Raw genomic sequence first — 24275 nt, 5'->3', positions numbered from 1 at the left:
CAGTCATGCAGCTTTACTGCTTAAACTATGTTGTGCGCAAACATTTACATGCTTAAATCAAGTGTCGGCACCTATGCACCATTTGTGCATTAAATAGGTGAAGGGTCTTGGGATGTTTTGATCTTATTAACCCCTTCGATGCTGATGACGGAGCGGTTCCGTCATCAGCATCGGTTGGGCTGTGCTGATGACGGAACCGCTCCGTCATCAGTACAGCCCTGGGGGGGGAGCGCTGGCTCTCCCCCCCCCCCACCCCCCTGTGCAGTGATCTTTTTTTTTTTGCAGGGGTGGCAGCGGAAGACTTTCTGCTGCCACCCCCTGGCCCCCCCACGCTTCCTGGTGACATCAGCGCACACAGCGCGTGCCGACGTCATCAGGAAGCGCTGGACGCGCTGGAAGCCATTTCTTTCCAGCGCGTCCAGCATACAGGTTAGTGTTTTGTGCTCCAGTGGGGCGGGGGGCCGGTTTTCGGTGCCTTGAGGCATCGGGGGGGAGGAAACTGCGTTTCCTCTCTCCTGATGTCCCAATGCAGGGCATTCCTGGTGCACGATCGCGCACAGCGTCACAATCGTGCACCAGGAATGCCCCACTAGACACCAGGGATTGTTTTGGGGCATATTTCTTTGTCGAGGAAGCGACCCCTTGGGCAAGGGTCGCTTCCTTTTGGGGCCATGAACTTTTTCAGACTTTTCTGCCCCCCCTGGGACAGATTGGCAGTTTTTTGGGCCGATCTGCACCCAGGGGGGGGGGCAGAAAAGCCCACTAGTCACCAGGGATTTGTTTATGAGTGAAAAGGAAGCGACCCCTTGGGGAAGGGTTGCTTCCTAGTGGCGCTAATTTAGGTTTAGACTTTTCTGCCCCCCCTGGGTGCAGATCGGCCGTTTTTTGGCCCGCATCTGGACCCAGGGGGGGCAGAAAAGCCCACTAGACACCAGGGATTGATTTTTATTTATAAAGGAAGCGACCCCTTGGGCAAGGGTCGCTTCCTCAGGGGCATACAATATTTTTCAGACTTTTCTGCCCCCCCCTGGGGCAGATAGGCCGTTTTTTCGGCCGATCTGCACCCAGGGGGAGCAGAAAAGCCCACTAGTCACCAGAGATTTGTTTTTATTTGAAAAGGAAGCGTCCCCTTGGGGAAGGGTCGCTTCCTAGTGGCCCTAATATCTTTTTAGACTTTTCTTCCCCCCCCGGGGGGGGCAGATTGGCTGTTTTTTGGGCCGCATCTGGACCCAGGTAGGGCATAAAAGCCCACTAGACACCAGGGATTGGATTATATTTATAAAGGAAGCGACCCCTTTGCAAGGGTCGCTTCCAGGGGGCATTATAAATATTGTAGACTGTTCTGCCCCCCCTCGAATGTTTTTTGTACCGTTTCTGGACCCAGGGGGGGATAGAAAAGCCCACTAGACTCCAGGTTTTTTTTTTATAGGGAGCGACCCCTTGGCCAAGGGTTGCTTCCTTGTGCCCATTTCAAAAGTATGTTCTGCCATGTCTTTATTTGGCCTCTCTGCCCTCCGTAGGGTTGCTTCCAGGGGGCCCACGTTTATAATGATTTATAATCTTCCCCCCTTGGGGACAGACACCCCATTTGTGACATAGCCTGTTGTAATGTGTGTTGTTTTTGTTTCTTCTAATGTGTATTGTTTTTTTTCTCTTTAGAGTGTTGCAGTGTGTGGTTCCGTTACTGGTGGTTCTGTTGTTCTGCTGTTTCTGTAGTTGCATGTGTTTGGTAAGAGACCTCTTTTTTGTTCAATTGTAATGTAATTGTTTTTTTTTTGCAAAGTGTGTAGTAATACGAGTATGTTTGGTTTCTGTTTGTTGTGATTGTAAAACATGTTTTGCATTTGTTTTTGATGTGTCCTTCTGTAGATGTAAGGTTTTTTTTTCTTCTTTCTAGTGGGATATCGTTGCCTCTTTGCTGTGTCTTTGCAGAGTAGGTGCTGGTGAGTGTAGTTGTCGCTTGTAAGTGAATTGTATATTTTTTCTAAATATAGATATTTGTGATAAATGCTTCCATTTTTTAACTTACTTTGCACAGTGTTGGGGTTGTTGAGTTGTTTGTGCAGACTCCTTTATTTGTAAGGATAATGGCTAGCCGCCGGATTACCGCTCAGCAAGTTGTTGGAATGCTTATTGATTCTTCCTCTGACCATGGTGCTGAGAGTGACTCTGATTCTGAGATGGGAGGGGAAGATTCTGGTAGTGAGTTTTCTCTGCGCATGGCATCGTCTGATGATGAAGATACCCTGAGTGCTGATGAAGCTATTTTTGGTGTGGATGAAGTGCCTGTGGTAGAGGAGGACCTTGATGTGCCGATAGTGCAGCAAGAGGCATCTGTGGTGTAGCGTGGGGCTGCTAGACTTCACGTTGGTGTAGTGCGGCGGGAGGCAGCTGGGCGGCAGCCTGGGGCTCCTAGACTTCCAGTTGGTGTAGTGGGACGACAAGAGGCAGCTGGGCCGCAGCCTGAGGCTGGGAGACTTGTCGATGACAGTTCTGACCTCTGGGTTGCCCCAGGCATGGTGCAGCTGGCATTGCCTAAATTTACTGGTGTTCCAGGGTGTAGGGTGAACACTGAAAACTTTTTGCCAATTGATTTTTTCAAGTTGTTCATGGATGATGTGTTTTTGGCAGAGATCGTAGAGCAGACTAATTTGTATGCAGAACAGTTTTTGAGGGAGAACAGTGCCAACCTTAAGCCCCATGCTTGAGCTAACCGGTGGACTCCCACAAATTTGGAGATGAAAAAGTTTTTAGGTTTAACTTTTTTGATGGGCTTGCTTAGGAAACCATCATTGGCTTCATATTGGTCTACTAGTCCCTTGATGGCAACAGCTATATTTCCGGCAGTCATGAGTCGTGATAGGTATTTGCTTCTGCTTCGGATGATGCATTTTGTTGACAATGGTGATGCTTTGCCACGAGATCACCCTGATTGTGACCGTCTTTTCAAGATTCGGCCTGTCCTTGATCATTTTGTTGATCGATTTTCTGAGATCTTTTATCCTGGGAGAGAAATTGCAGTGGATGAGTCTTTGGTGTTGTTCAAGGGCCGCTTGGTATTTAGGCAATACATTTCTAGTAAGAGGGCACGCTATGGAATTAAGCTTTATAGCTGTGTGACAGTGAGACTGGATATGTCTCTAATTTCAGGGTGTACACCGGTAAGGAATCCAGGATTAACCCCCCTGGTTGTCCGTCCACTTTTGGAGTGACTGAGAAAATTGTGTGGGAACTTGGTAGAGGATTTTTTAACAAAGGCCATCATTTATATGTAGATAACTTCTACACTGGTGTGCGGTTGTTCAGGGAATTGGCCAAAGTGGACACTGTTGCTTGTGGCACAATCCGCTGTAACCGTAAAGGTTTTCCAAAAGAACTTGTTTGTAAAAAGCTTGCTCGGGGACAGTGCAGTGCATTGCGTTGTGAGGAGCTATTAGCTGTGAAGTTTTCAGACAGGAGAGATGTCTACATGTTGACTTCCATACATGATGAAAGCACTGAAGCATTGACTATTTGGGGTCAGGTTGCAGAAGTGCACAAACCTGTGTGCATTATGGACTATAATAGGCACATGGGTGGTGTTGACAGAGTAGATCAGAGGTTGGAACCGTATGCTGCTCTTCGTAAGTCTTACATTTGGTACAAGAAGTTGGCTATCCATCTTTTCCACTTGGCAACCTTTAATGCTTTTGTTGTGTTCCAGCAATCTTGTCCTCAGTCAAAGATGACTTTTGTGAAGTTTCAGGAGTCTGTAGTAGGCAGCCTTGTTTTAGTGGAACAGGCAAGTGTTCCTACAGTTGGAGTGATGGAGGATGTTGCCAGATTGAAAGATCGCCACTTTCCTGATCAAATTCCTCCTACAACCTCAAAAGACTTTCCCAGTCGGAGATGTAGAGTCTGTTGGCGAAGAGGTTTGCGGAAGGAGGTTCGTATGTACTGCCCCGACTGTCCTTCTAACCCTGGGCTGTGTGTGCCTGCTTGTTTTAGAATGTATCACACACAAAAGAAGTTTTGGGAGCATCCATGAGTGGTAAAGTGAACAGGCTGGTCTCTAGTCTTTAAAGCTGATTGTTCTCTTTCAAAGTTGGCATTTGTGCAGTGTATTTAGATTTAGTTGTTTTGTTAGTAGATTTGTATCAATTTGCAATTTGTTTCTGTTTTTTATTTGTGTTTTAAAAAAACTAAAGTATGATGTTGGTTTGCGTGTAGTGCCCATTGTCTGACGGTGTGCATGGTTTGGCGCTTGGCTGGTGGTATCTGTGGACTGGTGCTTGGCTGGCGGTGTCTGTGGACTTGGTGCTTGGCTGGCGGTGTGCGTGGTCTGTTGTTTGGTTGGCGGTGTGCGAGGTCTTGTGCTTGCCTGGTGGTGTGTTTGGATTGGTGCTTGGCTGGTGGTGTGCCTGGGCTGGAGCTTGGCTGGCGGTGTGTGTGGAGTGGCACTTGGCTGGATGGTGTGCGTGGAGAGGTACTTGGCTGTCTGTGCACGGAGTGGCGCTTGGCTGGCGGTGTGTGTGGAGTGGAGCTTGACTGAGGGTGTGTGTGGAGTGGCGCTTGGCTGGTGGTGTGCGTGGAGTGGTACTTGGCTGTCTGTGCATGGAGTCATGGAGTGGTGCTTGGCTGGCAGTGTATGTGGAGTGGTGCTTGGCTTGCGGTGTGCGTGGAGTGGCGCTTTTCTGGATGGTGTGCGTGGAGTGGTTCTTGGCTGTCCGTGCACGGAGTGGTGCTTGGCTGGCGGTGTGTGTGGATTGGCGCTTGGCTGGATCGTGTGTGTGGAGTGGCGCTTGGCTGGTGGTGTGTGAGGAGTGGCGCTTGGTTGGTGGTGTGCATGGAGTGGTACTTTGCTGTCTGTGCATGTAGTGGTGCTTGGCTGGTGGTGTGTGTGGAGTGTTGCTTGGCTTGTGGTATGCGTGGAGTGGTGCTTGGCTGGTGGTGTGTGTGGAGTGGTACTTGGCTGTTGGTGTGCGCTGAGTGGTGTTTGGCTGGCGGTGTGCATGGTCTGGTGCTTGGATGGTGGTTTTGGAGGACTGGCGCTCGGCTGGCGGTGTGTGAGTAGTTACTTTCTGTTGGTCACTACACACACTGCTAGTTGAGTGACACTCCACGCAGTCCATCATTTTGTGTTGTTGCAATGTCAGAAATGTGGGCGTGTGAAAGTGATGGGCGCTTGAATGGCGCTGTCTGCTGGTGTGAGTGTTGAAATGTGATGGGTCCGCGGCTGGCGGTGTGAATGTTTTGTATGTGTCACACGTACGAAAGGTGTATGAATGGCCTGTAAAGAGGTTGGTGCCTTGACGTGGCTTTACAGCTCACGAGCTGTGAGTCAGTGGTTCAGTTTATCATACTTTCAATTATACGCAGTGTATTTCATTTTTGTGAAATTACTTGCGAATACAATTGTATGAACTGAATCATCACTCACCCTCGTGCCAAATCCAACCAGAATGTGTGTGTGCTTGCGGATTAGATGGCTGTGCAGAAATGTTTGTCTTTTATATCTTTCTCAAGAAGGGTGTACCTTGTCCCTTATTGTGATTGTTGTAATGTGTTGCTGTTCCTTCCGGATGGTGTCAATGGTCTGGTTTGTATCAGGTATGAAAGGTGCGTGAATGGCCTGTAAAACGGTTGGTGCCTTGTGGTGGCTTTACAGCTCACGAGTTGCCAGTCACTGGTTCGGTTTTTATGCATTTATTTATTGACAGAGCATTTCATTTTTTTAAATATCTTGTTAATAAAATGTAATGTACTGAACCATCACTCGCCCTCGTGCCAAATCCAACCTGTATGTGTGTATCTTTGAGGAATAGTTAGCCGTGCTTGAATGTTTGAATTTTGAGTAACTCTGTTACAGTGTACATTATGGCTATAAATAACTTACTAAATTTAGATATTATTGTTAAACCATGGAAGTATATGGTCATGTCTTTCTGGTGAACTCTATTGTTGATTTTTATCCACAATCTCCTGCAAACTTGAAATTGTCTGTCACAATTTCCTTGAATCACACGCTCTCAAATTGAAAACTTAATTCTCCACCGTACGATTTGGACCGTTTCCTGTTGCAGCCAGTATGCCTACCCACGCATGAATGTCAATACCACCAGCTTTTGCAAGAGGGGTTACCTGGGTTTTTGGCCCCGTGCTAGACGGCCATCTAGGGAAACCTGCCAAACCCACACATTTCTGAAAAGTAGACACCCGGGGGCTTCCAAGAAGGTATGGCTTGCGTGGATCCTCCAACGGTCCTTTACCCAGAATCCCTTGCAAACATCAATTTTTGCGGAAAAAATCTGTTTTTTCTCACTTTTTTTGTGTGGGAAAGCGTGGCATCACTGGGCTCACACAAATTTCCTCCCACCCAGCGTTCCCCCAGGTCTCCCGATAAAAATGGTACCTCACTTGCATGGGTAGGCATAGTGGCTGCAACAGGAAAAGGTCCAAATCGTACGGTGGAGAAATTACAATAACCAATAGCAACATTACCTTCTTTTTTGGGGGGGGGCACTGAGTTTTTGGACCGGGGCTCGGCAGGCATCTTTGGAAACTACCAAACCCAAACAGTTCTAAAAACAAGACACCCGGAGGAGTCCACGGAGGTATGGCATGCATGGGTCCCCCAATGTTTTCCTACCCAGAAATCCCTGCAAACCATAAAATTAGGTTAAAAAAACAGTTTTCCATACATTTTTGCATGGGATCTCCGTGTCGGCACAAATGTCCTATCACCCAGCGTTCCCCTTGTTCTCCCGAGTAAAATGATACCTCACTTGTGTGGGTGGGCCCAAGGCCTGTGACTAAGAAAGGGGAGCTTAACTTGTAAAACTTAAATACTACTTTTTCAAAATTCATTTTCGGACTGTTCTGCTTTGGGGAACCCACACAAGTGAGGTATCCTTTTACTCGGGAGTACAAGGTGAATGCTGGGTGGTAGGGCATTTTTTCCGGCACCGAGATCCCACGCAAAAAAGTTTGGAAAAGTGATATTTTTACCTAATTTTAAGGTTTGCAAGGAGTTCTGGGTAGGAAAACATTGGGGGACCTACGCATGCCATACCTCCATGGACTCCCCAGGGTGTCTACTTTTCAGAACTGTTTGGGTTTGGTACTTTCCAAAGAATACCACCGAGTCCCGGGCCAAAAACTCAGGTGCCCTCCCAAAAAAAATCAAGATTGTTTTGCAATTGGGTATTGTTAATTCACCACCGTACGATTTGAACCGTTTCCTGTTGCAGCCACTATGCCTACCCACGCAAGTGAGGTACCATTTTTATCGGGAGACCTGGGGGAATGCTGGGTGGGAGGAAATTTGTGTGAGCCCAGTGACGCCACGCTTTCCCACACAAAAAAAATGTGAAAAAACTGATTTTTTTTCCGCAAAAACTGATGTTTGCAAGGGATTCTGGGTAAAGGAACGTTGGAGGATCTATGCAAGCCATACCTCCTTGGATGCCCCCGGGTGTCTACTTTTCAGAAATGTGTGGGTTTGGTAGGTTTCCCTAGATGGCCGTCTAGCACGGGGCCCAAAACCCAGGTAACCCCTCTTGCAAAAGCTGGTGGTATTGAATGTCAATACCACCAGCTTTTGCAAGAGGGGTTACCTGGGTTTTTGGCCCCGTGCTAGACGGCCATCTAGGGAAACCTACCAAACCCACACATTTCTGAAAAGTAGACACCCGGGGGCTTCCAAGGAGGTATGGCTTGCGTGGATCCTCCAACATTACTTTACCCAGAATCCCTTGCAAACATCAATTTTTGCTGAAAAAAACAGTTTTTTCACATTTTTTTGTGTGGTAAAGCGTGGCATCACTGGGCTCACACAAATTTCCTCCCACCCAGCGTTCCCCCAGGTCTCCCGATAAAAATGGTACCTCACTTGCGTGGGTAGGCATAGAGGCTGCAACAGGAAAAGGTCCAAATCGTACAGTCGAGAAATTACAATAACCAATAGCAACATTACCTTCTTTTTTTGGGGGGGAGACTGAGTTTTTGGACCGGGGCTCGGCAGGCATCTTTGGAAACTACCAAACCCAAACAGTTCTAAAAACTAGACACCCGGGGGAGTCCAGGGAGGTATGGCATGCGTGGGTCCCTCAATGTTTTCCTACCCGGAAATCCCTACAAACCATAAATTTAGGTTAAAAAAACAGTTTTCCATACATTTTTGCGTGGGATCTCCGTGTCGGCACAAATGTCCTACGACCCAGCGTTCCCCTTGTTCTCCTGAGTAAAATGATACCTCACTTGTGTGGGTGGGCCCAAGGCCTGTGACTAAGGCAGAGGGGTTTAACTTGTAAAACTTAAATACTACTTTTTCAAAATTCATTTTCGGACTGTTCTGCTTTGGGGCACCCACACAAGTGAGGTATCCTTTTACTCGGGAGAACAAGGTGAACGCTGGGTGGTAGGACATTTTTGCTGGCACCGAGATCCCACGCAAAAAAGTTTGGAAAAGTGATATTTTTACCTAATTTTAAGGTTTGCAAGGAGTTCTGGGTAGGAAAACATTGGGGGACAAATGCATGCCATACCTCCCTGGACTCCTCCAGGTGTCAACTTTTCAGAACTGTTTGGGTTTGGTACTTTCCAAAGAATACCACCGAGCCCCGGGCCAAAAACTCAGGTGCCCCCCCAAAAAATATCAAGGTTGTTTCGCAATCGGGTATTGTAAATTCACCACCGTACGAATTGAACCGTTTCCTGTTGCAGCCACTATGCCTACCCACGCAAGTGAGGTACAATTTTTTTCGGGAGACCTGGGGGAACGCTGGGTGGGTGGAAATTTGTTGATCCACACAGTTTCCAGAACTTTCCACCACAGAAATGTGAGCAAAATGTGTTTTTTTTGACAAATCTTTAGCTTTGCAAGGGATTCTGGGTTACAAAACCTGGGGGTAGGCAGACGAGTCACCACACCCTAACTTCCCCTGGGTGTCTAGTTGTCAAAAATGTATAGGTTTGCTAGGTTTCCCTAGGTGCTGGCAGAGCTAGGGCGCAAAAACAAAAGGTAGTCTTTTTGTCCAAAAAGTGCAAGATTTCACTGGGAAATTGAGGTGCGACCATGTTGCGTTTTGCGCTGTTTCATGTCGCAGCCACTATGCCTACCCATGCAAGTTAGGTACCATTTTTTTCGGGAGACCTGGGGGAACGCTGGGTGGGTGGAAATTTGTTGATCCACGCAGATTCCAGAACTTTCCACCACAGAAATTTGAGAAAAATGTGTTTTTTTGGTCAAATTTTTAGATTTGCAAGGGATTCTGCGTTACACAACCTGGGGGTAGGCAGACAGTCACCCCATCCTGAATTCCCCTGGGTGTTTAGTTTTTTAAAAATGTATAGGTTTGCTAGGTTTCCCTAGGTGCTGGCAGAGCTAAGGCGCAAAAACAAAAGGTAGTCTTTTTGTCCAAAAAGTGCAAGATTTCACTGGGAAATTGAGGTGCGACCATGTTGCGTTTTGCGCTGTTTCATGTCACAGCCACTATGCCTACCCACGCAAGTGAGGAACCATTTTTTTGGGAGACCTGGGGGAATGCTGGGTGGGTGGAAATCTGTTGATCCACGCAGATTCCAGAACTTTCCACCACAGAAATGTCAGGAAAATGTGTATTTTTTGTCAAAATCTTAGATTTGCAAGGGATTCTGGGTAACAAAACCTGAGGGTAGGCAGACGAGTCTCCCCATCCTGAATTCCCCTGGGTGTCTAGTTTTAAAAAATGTATAGGTTTGCTAGGTTTCCCTAGGTGCTGGCAGAGCTAGGGCACAAAAACAAAAGGTAGTCTTTTTGTCCAAAAAGTGCAAGATTTCACTGAGAAATTGAGGTGCGACCATGTTGCGTTTTGCACTGTTTCATGTCGCAGCCACTATGCCTACCCACGCAAGTTAGGTACCATTTTTTTCGGAAGACCTGGGGGAACGCTAGGTGTGTGAAAATTTGTTGATCCACGCAGATTCCAGAACTTTCCACCACAGAAATATCAGGAAAATGTGTTTTTCTTGTCAAAATCTTAGCTTAGCAAGGTATTCTGGGTAACAAAACCTAGGGGTAGGCAGACGAGTCACCCCATCCTGAATTCCCCTGGGTGTCTAGTTTTCAAAAATGTATAGGTTTGCTAGGTTTCCCTAGGTGCTGGTAGAGCTAGGGCGCAAAAACAAAAGGTAGTCCCTTTGTCCAAAAAGCGCAAAATTTCACTGGGAAATTGAGGTGCGACCAAGTTGCGTTTTGCGCTGTTTCATGTCGCAGCCACTATGCCTGACAATGCAAGTGAGGTACTATTTGTTTCGAGAGACCTGAAGGAATACTGGGAGGGTGGAAAATTGTTGATCCACACAGATTCCAGAACTTTCCACCACAGAAATGTGAGGAAAATGTGTTTTTTTTGTCAAAATCTTAGTTTTGCAAGGTATTCTGGGTAACAACACCTGGGGGTAGGCAGTCGAGTCACCCCATCCTAAATTTCCCTGGGTGTCTAGTTTTCAAAAATGTATAAGTTTGCTAGGTTTCCCTAGGTGCTGACAGAGCTAGGGCTCAAAAACAAAAGGTAGTCTCATTGTCCAAAAAGCACAAGATTTCACTTGGAAATTGAGGTGAGTCCACGTTGAGTTTTGCGCTGTTTCATGTCGCAGCCACTATGCCTACCCACGCAAGTGAGGTACCATTTTTTTCAGGAGACCTGGGGGAACACTGGGTGGGTGGAAATTCGTTGATCCACGCAGATTCCAGAACTTTCCTCCACAGAAATGTGAGGAAAATTAGTTTTTTTTGTCAAATTCTTAGCTTTGCAAGGGATTCTGGGTAACAAAACCTGGTGGTAGGCAGTCGAGTCACCCCATCCGGAATTTCCCTGGGTGTCTACTTTTCAAAAATGTATAGGTTTGCTAGGTTCCCTAGGTGCCGGCAGAGCTAGGGTGCAAAAACAAAAGGTAGGCACTTTGCCAAAAAAGGGTAAATTTGTAACTGCAAAATTTAGGTGTGACCACGTTGCATTTTGCGCCGTTTCCTATCACAGGCACAAGGCCGACCCACACAAGTGAGGTACCGTTTTTATCAGGAGACTTGGGGTAATTCAGATTTGTAAATCAACTGTTATTACCAAATGAGCTTTCATGCATTTCTCCCTTTCAATGAAAGACATTGTGTAAAAAAAAATATTTTTGAAAAATGACCAATAATTCTCATGCTAGTATGAGTATTCCTAATTTTGAAAATTAGCAATTATATACTGTTTCTGAAGTCTATAATTTGTACCCAATTCTGAAATACATAGGTGTCTTTCATACAGATTTTTCCATGTATACATTTTCCAAGACAAAGTGCTCTATACCCAGTAAATGAAAAAAGACCATTGCAAGTTGCTGCTCAGTTTTTGGATCTGGGTTCGTCGCGTTCTTGGTGAAACTACAAGTCCTATATATCCACACAACCAGGAAGGTCTAACCAATGTAACGGTATATTGCTTTCCAAGAGCTGTTGAAATTAGAAAAAGTTATAGGGGAAAACGTTGAGACAAAAGGCTGTTTTTTTCAACAAATTTTCAAATATTCAAATATTTAACTGTTAGTTTCTATAAAGAAACCTTCATGGATTTAGACAAATTACCCCTTTCTGAATTCAGAATGTTGTCTACTTTACGAATATGTACAGCTTTCCAGGATTCATTATTGCTTTCAAACTCATTTCTACCATTAACTGGAAAGAGGTGGAAAGCTCTAAAAATAGCAAAAATAGGCTATGTTCCAGAAAAAGCCAAAACTGTGTGAAAAATGTCGGTTCTATGACAAAAGACTGTCACTCCCTAAAAGCTGAGAAAATGGAGATTTCAGCCCCACAAACCGTTTTTTGATAACTTTTTCAGGGAAAAACCAAGAGGCTTTCATTTGCAGCCCGTTTTTCCCATTTTTCTGAAAAAAAACAAAAAAACCCACTATATTTTGGTTAATTTCTGGGACCCCTCCAAGGGAATTCACAAACCCTAGGCGCCTTTAGAATCCACATGATGTTGGAAGAAAAGGACGCAAATTTGGCGTGGATACCTTATGTGGTCAAAAAGTTACAAGGGCCTAAGCGCGCACTACCCCAAATCGCCAAAAAAAGGCTTAGCACAGGAGGGGAAAAGGCCTAGCAGCGAAGGGGTTAAAAGGTTACCATAACACCTCAGAATTACAAAAAACAGTGTGTCTCAATTACACTTTTCTTGCTACTGATACATTTTGAATGGTTGCATAGTTTATTTATGGGTATTTAGATGTTGCTGTATGCTTGAAAACATTTGACAACATTTCCTTTCATATTTCTCGTACTTATGCAAAATTGTCACCTGGTCACATTTAAAAAAGTCCTTATTTTGCAATCAAGGCAACACATTTAAATATAAATCTTCATTTTGAATAAGCAGCAGTTTGTCAAAAGACATTGCATGGCACTTGACCTCAGTTACTGAACCCGTAGCACGTGAAACCAGATAAAACCAAATGAAAGGCCTCTTGTTTTTTTGTTATTTAGGAATGACGCCACATCTGTTGACAAGACTGAAAGATAATATATAAAAAAATAAAATAAAAAAAGCACAACCACAAGCCCCCCAAATCAATTTCCCTATTCCTTTATAACTACTGTCTCTGAGTGGTCCGCTTGCCAACCATGTGCTCCTGTGTGGAGCCAGGGAGCCAGGTTGTCATTACTAGATCAAAACTTTTATCATAGGACCTATGCCACTGTAAAACCATCACCCACATGAAAGAGGTGCCCAATCTCATCATCAAACTGAGCCATCTTTTCACAGAGTTTCACCTCCCCAGGGAAACTCCTGAACTCTGGTTGGTTTACGCATGTCTCAAACCAACGATTTACGTTAACGTGTGGATGCCGGAAAGATGGTTCCAGGACCTGGAGGGAGAGGTAAACAATTAACAAAGGTCTTACTATGGCAGTACACATGATGACGCAAAACAAAATGGAGTGTTCTCCGCAAGAGGCACAAGGTGGAATTCAAAACCAGGCTCTCTTGTTTGTGCATAGTACTTAATCCATAGTACAATTTGACTGCAAAATATCAGGTACCAACATATTTGAGACAGTGATACGGAATCAACAAGTTAATCATTTTACTTATGGCTACCTTATAAAATACAAGGACGGCTCTGGCTTTTTGATGGAGAAAGCAGTCTGCTATACAGCTTGGGTTGGATGGGGGTTTATTGGGTATTCCCCATACAACACTGGAAAACACCAATCTGATCTGCAACAAACGAAAATGTGATGGGTGAAATGTGTCCAGAGCCATTGCCACCCGCCATAAGCAAATCAGTACTGACCCTGCTCCTCATGGGAGCTCTACTTCCCGAACGGAGTAGCAAGGTTGTCTTCAGAAGACAACAAAAGGAAGTAAGGCTGTCTTCAAAAGGCAACACAACCAACCCCCATATCCTTTGGCCCACATGAGCCTTGTCAGTATGGTGCAGGTTTAGGCATTTGGCACAGTGAGAATAGGACTCATCTGGGCATATGTGTTGCCCTTAGGGTATCAAATGGAACAAAAAAGGTGACAAGGGGAGTGCTTGAATTAATGTACAGCATTGGCACAGGACAGGCATGCCTAAACATGGGTCCATGCTCACTGTACTGCTGGAACAAAGCAACACTCTACTGACAAGGACCAAGTAATTCATTAACAATCTAGGTTTGATTGTGTTCCTATTCAGAGGGGACCTGGTCTTGCAGTTCGAGCTGGACTATTCCTGCGCAATCATATTTTTTGTATTGCTCAATGGGTAGGGGCTGCAGGCACCTTAGGGCACATTTGAGCAGTTTAACCCTCCAAAATCCTCCAAAACTCAAGAACTGCCCATGACAGTGCCTAGCAAAGAAGAGGGAAAACTCAAAACTTGCACCCCATTGATTTCATTTCCAGTACATGCTCACCTAACAAACAAGGCATTTGGTCAATGAATGGCAAATAATTTGAGGGGCATTGGCTGGACTGGGTTGGGTTGTACAAGTTGGGTGGGGGGGTGGTCTCATCCAAAGTATCAAGGGGAATATTTTCCCACTGCCGTAAAGAGATCAACTTTATAGCTCCATTCTTTAAACTTTGAGTATCTGGCAACTTTAAAAAAAAAATTGAAAAGCACACAAAGTTGCAAAGCCTTCAATTTAGCACACCCTTAAAAACACGCTGGGGTCTCTAAAGGCATGGGGTTCACTACATCCTATCAATCACAACTGGCCACGGAATTAATGAGCTGATGAGCGTCAACATCGATCAGGTTTTAACGTAAAACAATATTGGCAAACATTGCCAACCCTTCTCCCAGGCCTTGACAGAAGATTTTTTGCATGATCTCATGCCCTGCACCGAAAGTAGCAGAATTCCCTGTTCATCTGTGTGCATTCCAGCACACAATTCTACCCACCAACACATGGTCATGGGCCTTCCCTAGAAGGTACACAGGGAACGATGAGATTGAAGATAAAGTCCTCACCTGTTTGTAGAGCCAGAGGAGCGCACACACCACCGAGATGTCAGCCAGGCTGACCTTCTCCCCCACCAGGAATGTGCGCATCCTCAGATGTTCATCTAGGGTGCTCAGCACATGCTTCACCTCCTCCTTGGCATGTTCCGTGCCCTGTAAGAGGATTCAGAGGGTATGCAAAAAGCAACTATCTAACCAGATTGAAATGGCGGGAGAATGACCAACCCACCGGGGGGGGCTGCATGGGGGTGGATGTTGAGGGGCGAGTAGGATGCTGTTGGGCTAAACGTTCAAGAGAGGAGCAGCCCTCTTGCCAGCCACCTTACCTGCTTGTAGTACTGTACTATCCCAAAGGTGGGGAACAGCCTGGTGCTTGCAGAAGGAACGATCTCACTGTTGGCAAAGCTGACTCACTGGATGACTTGGGCAGCTGCCTCCCTGTTAATGCCGCAAAGCTCATCGTTACTGACTGAAGGAAGAAGGAGTAATTGTGTGTTAAAGGAACACAATAGTACAGACACAGGTTGTCATATGCAATCATTACTGTCGAGCACAGGACTTACTATAGTTAGCAATCACATTACTCTCAAACACACAAAATCTGTAATTTCCCTCGGAGGCAGGAACCTAGGGGTAAAGAAGTGTAAAGTCAAATCTACATTCTCACTCACTAAGAAGAAGCAAAAAGCACTAGCAAAGCCAATCGGTCTAGCTGGTTTGTAAAGTTGAAACCTGGTGGCAGAGGAAACAAGACGCGCAACCGCCATTACTTAATATGTAAATTAAAAAAAGCAACGGGCAAGCCGCAGACAAATAAAACTTTCGATCATATTAGTTAGTATGTTAAAAAAAAGAAAAAAATGTGCTCACCATTGTTGCTAATTAGGAGCAGCGTGCCACGGTGCTTTATAAAAGCAGGTGCCTGCTGTGAAGGGGAAAAAAGCCCCGGCCGTAATTGTTTGTATGCGCCCATGTTGTCGTACATTTGAAAGCCGCCGCCATGCTGAACCAGTGGTTGAAGTGGTGAAAAAAAGATAAAGTACACCAAGTAAAGGGCCAGGAGAAATAAGAGGATACAAATGAAAACATGGCCTTACTAAGGAAGTGCTAACAAACGTACTAAGGAATCACGCCAGCATTTACGAAGGACAAAGACACAAGCCAATCAAAAATATGGGTGGGGCTTCTATTACGTACTCTACCTACCACAGATCGCCAGAGGAGTGTGTTACATTGCCAACATGTTCATGTACTAGTGTTTTCATTTTTTCACTGTTGTAATTTCTAAAAAAAAAACATCTCTTTAACATCACTGCTTAATGGCTGTCTCTCTACTCTGGATTTACTCTGATCTGTCTCCCCTTTCTCTCGCGCCAGGATACTATTGTTTTAGTAACAGAGCGCGCTAAAAAAGCCTCTATAATAATAATAATTTCATTGGAACTCTTCTGTAGAATGTTTAACTCCTTGGAGTCAGTTGTGCTGGCTCTTTGGAGATGTACAGTCTTGTTGCTGTGCCGCTAACATTATATTTTAGAATAAATTAATTTAATATTAATACTTAGTATTATATTTCTTTACATTGGCGACGAGGACCAGGACATTTCTCACAACATAGGAGCAGCACAGAGGAGTTGTGTCTGGAGGGAAATTTTTGTTTTGGCAATATAAAAAAAGAACGATATTGGTCTAAATGGTTGGAAGAGTCTTAGTGAATAAACAATATTTCTGAGCTTATGGAACGGTAGGAAAAGGTAATTCAACTTTATACGAAGTACTGGATTTTTTTTTAAATAGAGTGGTGGAGAACAGTGCTGGAAGAGTTACTGGTTAAAGAAAAGGAAAAGGAAAACAAATTGCAAGGAAGCGGTCGAAAAACAAAAGGTACTGTTTATTTATCTTTTCGCTTTCTTGGTGCAACATTTAAGATTACTTGGGACCCTATCTGCCATTATTCAGCAGCAGCTTGTTTCAAGGCACTCTTACCGGTAAAAGCATCCTTTGAAACTCCTACGCGAGACTGGGGCACGGGGAATTGGATTTCCTTGACAGCGCCATTCCCCGGTCGGTGCGCAGTCGGAAGCGTGGAGAAATTGAGTGAGGCATCCTGGGAGAAAGTGGCGCGTACACATTGTACGTGGCGGTCATTTTGTTTGTCCTGGATACAGCCGTAGCAACCACCAAGCTATTGCTGTAAGGACAAACGACCAGATGCTCGTTTTTTTTTTGTTTACTTAAGAAAGAAAATCCTGCCGGTTTGGGAAACTCTGACAAGTAAGTGGATGTACGGTGAACTGTGCAATAGGATGCTTTGAGGCTGATATTGAATTTTTAGAAATAATAATTGATATGGTGTTGGTATTACAAGATGAATAAGGAACATTCCAAATTATCACTTCACTGTGCAATATTTGCAGGAAGGATAGTAAAAGGAATGTAATCAAACAAACATTAAGACATAACAAATTCCAGTAAGAAAAGTAGAATTTAGTCATTTAAAAAAAATATATATATATATAAAAAAATAAAATGCAGTTTGATCCTCCGGCAACATTTTTACAAAGCAAAGGAGAACCATCACTGCCCTGGTCGAGTTGGAAGGAGGAATTTATAAATTATATGGAGGGGATTGATGGAGAAAGAATGGGAGCAGAGACAAAGGAAAGTATTTTACTACACTGTCTTGGATCTGAAGGACAGATGGTTTTTAGATCTCTCCCTCAGATAAATGTTTCGGAACATGCAGAAGCAACTAATGTATGCAATGAGGCATTACTAAGGATGGAAAAAAAGGTTTAAACCTACTAGTAATATTTCATTGAACATATTTAAATTCTACACTAGAAGACAGGAAGAAAGTGAGTCATTTGATGACTTTTTGGCTGCTTTGCGTACTTTAAGCCTGCATTGTAATTTTGGAAACATTTCGGATGAAATGATCCGTGATCAGATTGTTGTTCACATTAAGTGAAAAAAACCACAGGAACAGTTGTGAGTCATTGGAGATCCAAAATTATCGGAAGATATTTCTACTGTCAAAGCTTTTGAAAAGACTGAAAAATGGATGCATACGGTAAAAAATATTAATAATAAGACGGAAACAACGGAGGAGATTGCGATGGTAAAACGAGAGGAAAACTTTAAGTATGATTTGCAATATTTGAATGCTGTTCAGGGTCACAGCCAGAATACTAATGTCAATAGGAGGTTTGAGAAGAATGGTAAAAACATTTATTGTTTTAGGTGTGGAAACAGAAACCATCAACCTAAAAAGAACTTCAAAATGCTTTTTTTCAAGTACTATAAACAGCACTCTTACCCCTAAGGCATTTGTGTGCTTAACAAGTACAAATAGTTTTTGGGGGGGTGATTCAAAGGGGACTTTAAGCCCAAAGGCACCCTAATCTGAAAATGCAAAACCATTCTTATCAATGGGCTTTTAAGGTTTAACATTTCCTAAATCGTGATTACCTAATATCAATTCCTATTCTGTAGGAATCGCTATTAAGAAACCTCTATATTTGTACATTCCATTACGTATATCCTAAGTAGCGATTTCTTGAGATTCACGATTCAGGAAATGCTAAATGGAAATTTCGTACATATGGCCCTTCTTCATTGTGACAAAATTACTTCAGTGATGTAATCCTGCACCACTGCCAAGAATAACTATATTTTTGAGATTACAACATGCTTAACACAAGTAGGGGTCCAGAACATAGGGGTTGTGTACATATTTTCTGTAGCCATGGAGAGGACATTGACTAACGTAAATGCGGCAGCATGTGTGAATCACGATTGAGTTATACATATGAATTTATGATGCGTTCCATCTTGTGCATTATTATCATTGAAAAAGCTTTCTGAATACATTGCTTAATCTCTAGGGGAACAATGGATATGTCAAGCAGCATGGTACTACAAAATCACAAACATCAAGGGACCACATTATGAAGCAGAAATACACATTAAGGAGTCGCCTATATTTAAGACAAGCCCTTAACTGTCTCCTGTTCTTAAGTTTTTTTTGTGGCTCTCTAAGTGTATTGCAAGGTCTAAAAGTGATCTAACCAAGATGCATACTTTACTCAAATTAATAAATTCTGCTCTTGTGAATCTATAAAATAACACAAAAAAATATTATAAGATATCCAAGACAAAGGAATGAAAATGTATCTGTCATGCAACACCGCCTGTGACCACACCCATTGCATATACATAACACATCAACTTTCCACAAATAAGGCAAAACAAATCAAAGAATACATATGCACTAACATGCATAATAGCAGTTGTATATCAAAATATTTGCAGAGATAACATTGTACAGACGAAGTCTAACCATACCTAAAATAGGTACATATGTGTTTTTCATGGCATACAACCTCTGACACTGGTGCCTATGAGGCAGGCTGGATATTGTATGTATACATATTATGAAATATGCTTGAGTCTACACAAAATTCACCTTATACATCTGTAAAACCTTACTGAAACTGCTTTGTCAGTCAGGTACAAAAGAGGCCTATTAATGGGAGTGGTCTCTCTTAGTGATGCTTTTCAAACGTATTCACACTATTCATGAGAGGAGTTGGATGGGCTCATGTTTATGTGAGGGGAAAAAAAGGATTCTGTTGATAACTAATTTGGGTTGTTAGAAAACTGGGTACTTATTTTTAATTTCACAATAATTTATGAAACTGACATATTTTAGTCATGACACAGGTTATGCAACATTTCATCCATTGTCATTGACGTATGTGTTTCTTTTCGTGAATACTATCTACTTGTGTTTCAAATATAAGACATTCTTATGTTAGTCTCATTGCCTTGCTTGGTTTTGTGGATTGCTTAATGAGGTTTATCCTAAGAGCACATATAAGCTTAACTTATGATTGTCTTCAATCACAAAATGTTTGTAAATTGACTCCTTAAACAACATTACCTATTTCGGTGCTCATGATGGAATGGTTTCGTCATGAGCACCAGTGCTCTTGCTCATGACGGAACCATTCCATCATGAGAAAAGGGGCACTAATTCCCTCTGCTGCAGACAGCAGAGGGATTTCCTTTTTTTATTGGCCTCAGGAGGTTGGGGAAGAGCTTCCCCATCCGCCCGAGGCCGTTTTGCATTTTCATTGCAATTACGATAGTTCGTATGGTGCTCTGACATCATTTCATTGAAAATGAAAGTGAAACACCTATCTTATCCTTACCTAGTGGATCCCTGCTTGAGGATCACCCCAGGAGGGCGATCCCCAAGCAGGGATCCACCAACTAGCCACCATGGAGGGGGGAGCGGCCCCTTGGGCAGGGGCTTTTGCTCGCCCCATAACATTTTGGTACAGAAAGTCTTTCTGCCCCTCAGGGGGGCATATGGGGGCAGAAGGCAACCTAGATGCCATGGATTTGTTTTTATAGGCCAGGGTTGGGGGCTGCCCAGAATGGGCATGCAAATGCCCACACCCTACACCCAAAAAGAAAACAAAAGACTTTATGCCCCCAGGAGGCAGATGGCGGTAAGTCCACTAGGCACTATGGATTTCTTTCTCCAAAGTTTAGTGTGGGGGATGCACAGAAAGGGCTGCCAATGCCCCCCCAAAAATGCCACAGTCTTTCTGCCCCCCGGGAGACAGATGGGGCAATAGCCCATTATCTGACCCCACTGGGGGCAGAAAGTCCATTAGGCACTGTGGATTTTTTCTCCAAAGCTCGAGGTGGGGGCTGCACAGAATGGGCAGGCAAATGCCCCCAAAAATGCCACAATATTTCTTCCCCTCAGAGGCAGATGGGGCAGTAACCCCTGATCTGCCCCCCGGGAAGGCAGAAAGCCCACTAGTCACCAGGGATTTGGTTTTTTTGTATATTTAGGGTGGGGGTCCTAGAATGCCCACACCCCCAAAAAATTGCCACAGTCTTTCTGCCCCCCCCCCCCCCTGGAGGTAGATGGGGGCAATAGCCCCTTATCTGCCCCCTCGGGAGCAGAAAGCCCACTGGACACCAGGGATAAATGTTTTCAAAATTCAGCGGTTAGGGCCGCCCAGAATGGGTATGTTATTGCCTCACCCCTCAAAAAAATATGCCACAGTCTTTCTGCACCCCCAAGAAGCAGATTTGGGCAGTAGCCCCGTATGTCAGGCGAATAACCAATTTTCACGGGAGCAAAGAAGAATCCCTACACCTCCAGGACACAGAAGCAAGAATGTGAATAGATACACACTCCTGTCTACTGTCCCCTAAAAGTATGAGGGAGTTGCCCTAGGAGTGTCCACCACTCTCCTCATACGAGGGGGTAGGCAGGGTACAGCAGGAGTCACAGGTGGATGTCCAGGCTAGAAAACGAAATAGGCAATACACATAATATTTCCTTAATTCACTAACCTTCATACAGGAGACATTGACATGCGTGATTCTCCAGGTGTGCTTACCCCAACTGTAGGTCAGGCGGACTTTATCGAAGAGTTCAGTAAAGGTAAGCGGGATGCTCAGTATCGGGATATGAGGAGTAGAACTCTCGAAGGACATTCACACCAGACAAAAACGAAAACAAAATGAGGGGATGTGAGGAGCACCGGCCGGCTGTTGTGGGGGGAGACAGCGGAGCAGCACACACACACGAGGAGAGACACCAGGCCCTAAAAGAAGGTAAGGGCGGAGCCCTCACTATCACAGGAGGCACTAAATAACTAATAATTCGCCAGGTACGTACCATTCATACAGCAGAAGTAAAGAAAAGAAAACGAGCAAACAAACGCCCGCAAAATGTGTGAGCAAAGTAAGGGTAGTCGCGATAACATACTCGCGTAAAAACCAAGGAATGCCGAAGCTTGGCAAAGACACTCTCACAGAGTAACAGACCAGCTAGCTGCTGCAGGGTCAAGGAATGAAGGAATCAAGGAGGGAAAGGGTCCAAGGATCCTCGAAGAAATCCGAAGGACGCCACGGAGACCTCGAGCAAGGAACCAGGAAGTAAAGAGGGGGCGTGGTACCGGAACAGTAAGCCAAGCAAAGGCTACGTTCTGCCGTGCCTCTTTTCTCTGTTAAGGGAGCGTCTAAAAAAAAATCGCTGTTTTTTGTTTTAGGGAACTGGGAAAAAGACCACATCCCAGCAATCTCGCATGTCAAGGTGTTTAATTCCTAACACCGTAGCCCCTGTTCTGCCCCCAGGGGGCCAGAGAGGCCACTAGGCACTAGCAAATATGCTTGCTTTTTATACCAGAATGGGCATCTCATTGCCCCCCCCAAAAAAATTGCCAGAGTCTTTCTTGCCTCCTGGGGGGCATATCCGAGCAATGGCCTCCAATTTCCATCCTCTCCAGGATGTCAGAAAGCGCACTAGGCACTGACTTTTTTTGGAATGTGCCTACCTGTGGATTTTTGGTCCTAGTGCAGCCAGCACTTAGGGAAACATAGCAAACCTGGAGATTTTTTATAAAATAGATACCTAGAGGAATACAGGATGAGGTGACTTGTGTGGCTCTTACCAAGTTCTGTTACCCAGAATCCCTCAAATTTTCTCAAAAAAGCACATTTTCGTCAAATTACTGTGATGGAAAGTTCTAGAATCTGTGTGGATCCACAAAATCTAGGGTTCAAAATCAACAGCTATGCACTTTGCAAAAAAAGGGTCAATTTTCACTGTAAAAATGTTGTGTGTCCACTTTGTGTTTAGGGCCGTTTCCTGTAGTGGGCACAGGACCTACCCACACACGTGAGGTACAATTTGTATCTTGAGACTTAGGGGAACACAGAATTATAGAGAAAGTGTTATTACCTATTGACTTTTGATGCATTTCTGCCTTCCATGCCAATGTGTAAAAAATATGTCACTTTGAAAAATGTCCTATAATTCACATGCTAGTATGGGTACCCACAATTTTGGAGACGTGCAAATAGCTACTGCTTCTAAACTCTATGTTTTGTTCCCATTTCAGAAATACATACGTGCCTTTCATACTGATTTTTCACTATTATATTTTCCAAAATTAATTGCTAGACACCCAGTACACAATACAAAACCATTGCAAGATGCTGCTCAGTTATTGGCTTTGGGTTCCAAGGGTTCTTGGTAAACCTACAAGTCCTATATATCCCCACAACCAGAAGGGTCCAGCGGATGTAACGGTATATTGCTTTAAAATATCTGCCATACTTAGAAGAAGTTACAGGTGAAAAAGTTGGCACAAATGACCGTTTTATTCAACTCATTTTCAATTTTTCCTATTTTCAACTGTTAGTTTCCATTGGAAAACCTTAAGGTATCTACACAATGACCAATTGTTGAATTCAAAATGCTGTCTACTTTTAAGAAATGTATAGCTTCACAAGATCCATTATAGCTTTTATACCCATTTTTACCATTAACTGGAAAGAGGTTTAAAGCTCAAAAAATGACCAAAATAGGCTATGTCCCAGTAAAATGCCAAAACTGTGTGAATAAATTTGATTTTATGACAAAAGTATGCCAGTTTCTGAAAGCTGGGAAGATGGTGATTTTATTACCACAAACCTTTTGTTGATACCATTTGCAGGGAAAAAACAAACACTTTCATCTGAAACACCTTTTCCCCATTTAAAAAAAAAAAAGTTAGCTGTATTTTGGCAAATATCTGGGTCCTTTCCAGGGGTATCAACAAACCCTGGATACCTTTAAAATCCCCATGATGTTAGAAGAAAAGGGCACTGGAGACGCACCAGTGCGCCACAAGATGGCCGCCACCTAACGAGCTTGGGCGCTCTCTCGGCCTTTTATGAAGAAATAATGCCGATTTCATGTCAGAAACACAGCGAAAATGAAGTCGCTTAGTTCATAACGCCAGTACCTGTGAATGTGGTGATTTTTGTGGACTTTCGAGGAGGTCAGTGGTGTTTCTCTGCCTCCAGCCTCTGCTTCCAGCTCTGCCATAAGGTACAGCCAGCTTTGTCAGTCGGGGGGGGCTGAGCAATCCCTCAGGAAAGGGCCCATAGCCCATTATAGCTGCTGCACCAGCTCAAATAGGGTTTTCTTCACTGCTGCAGTATATTTTCTTTCATTCTTGCTATTATTTGCTTGACTCGATACAAAAATAACGTGGATAATAAAAATACTATTCATACCAAAATGAGGCAGCAAGTTTCACCTCTGCCAATTAAATCAAAGGCGGTAGAGTCATCAGAACCTTCAATATCCTTACTTTTAGAGAAAATTCAAGCACTTCGTATCAATACAGATTCTATTGCCTCAGAGATTAAAAATGTAGGCTACTGCCTTTACAATCTGTCACAATGTCTTTTTTTACGCCTACTGGAAAAATCAATTAAACACATTTGAAACTAAAAATGTACGAAAAGAAATGGCGACTTTGTCAATGAAAATCTCTGATAATGCAATTAAAATACAGGATAATAAGTCTAAGTTTGAAACTTTTACACCACTTGTAGCGAAAATATCACCTTTGTCTACCCGGCTTCTAGATATGGAAAATCGCTACAGACAATCCAACTTACGTATTTTTAATTTTCAGAGGATGTTGAAGGTGGCAACTGCAGATTGTATTTGGAAAATTTGATTCCTGGCCTTCTACAAATTACATTTCCAGAAATATTTGAGATTGACCAGGCCCATAGGATTTCTTCAGATCACAATCCTCAAATTACTAAACCCCATCAAATTATAGTTCTCTGGCATAGCCATCTGGTTTTGATTCGAATAGCAGCAAGAGAAAATCCTTCCTTGATGGTTATTCATCAGGATTTTGCTAAGGAAACAGTTTCTATTCACAAATAATTTACTGCTTTTCATCCTCAAGTGCGAAGTCTTGGATTCAAATATG

The 24275-nt window shown here is 43.8% G+C and overlaps 1 pseudogene; it reads right to left on the bottom strand.

The window, feature by feature from the left end:
• The window catches only part of LOC147728819 (elongation factor 1-gamma-like), an 81578-nt pseudogene that overhangs the window by 507 nt on the left and 56796 nt on the right, over nucleotides 1-24275 (bottom strand).

This window comes from Lissotriton vulgaris, chromosome 3_1 (assembly GCF_964263255.1).
Source record: "Lissotriton vulgaris chromosome 3_1, aLisVul1.2, whole genome shotgun sequence".
NCBI classification, from domain to species: domain Eukaryota; kingdom Metazoa; phylum Chordata; class Amphibia; order Caudata; family Salamandridae; genus Lissotriton; species Lissotriton vulgaris.
Note: the sequence above shows the minus strand (reverse complement) of the source record. Positions and strands in the feature narration are given on the sequence as shown.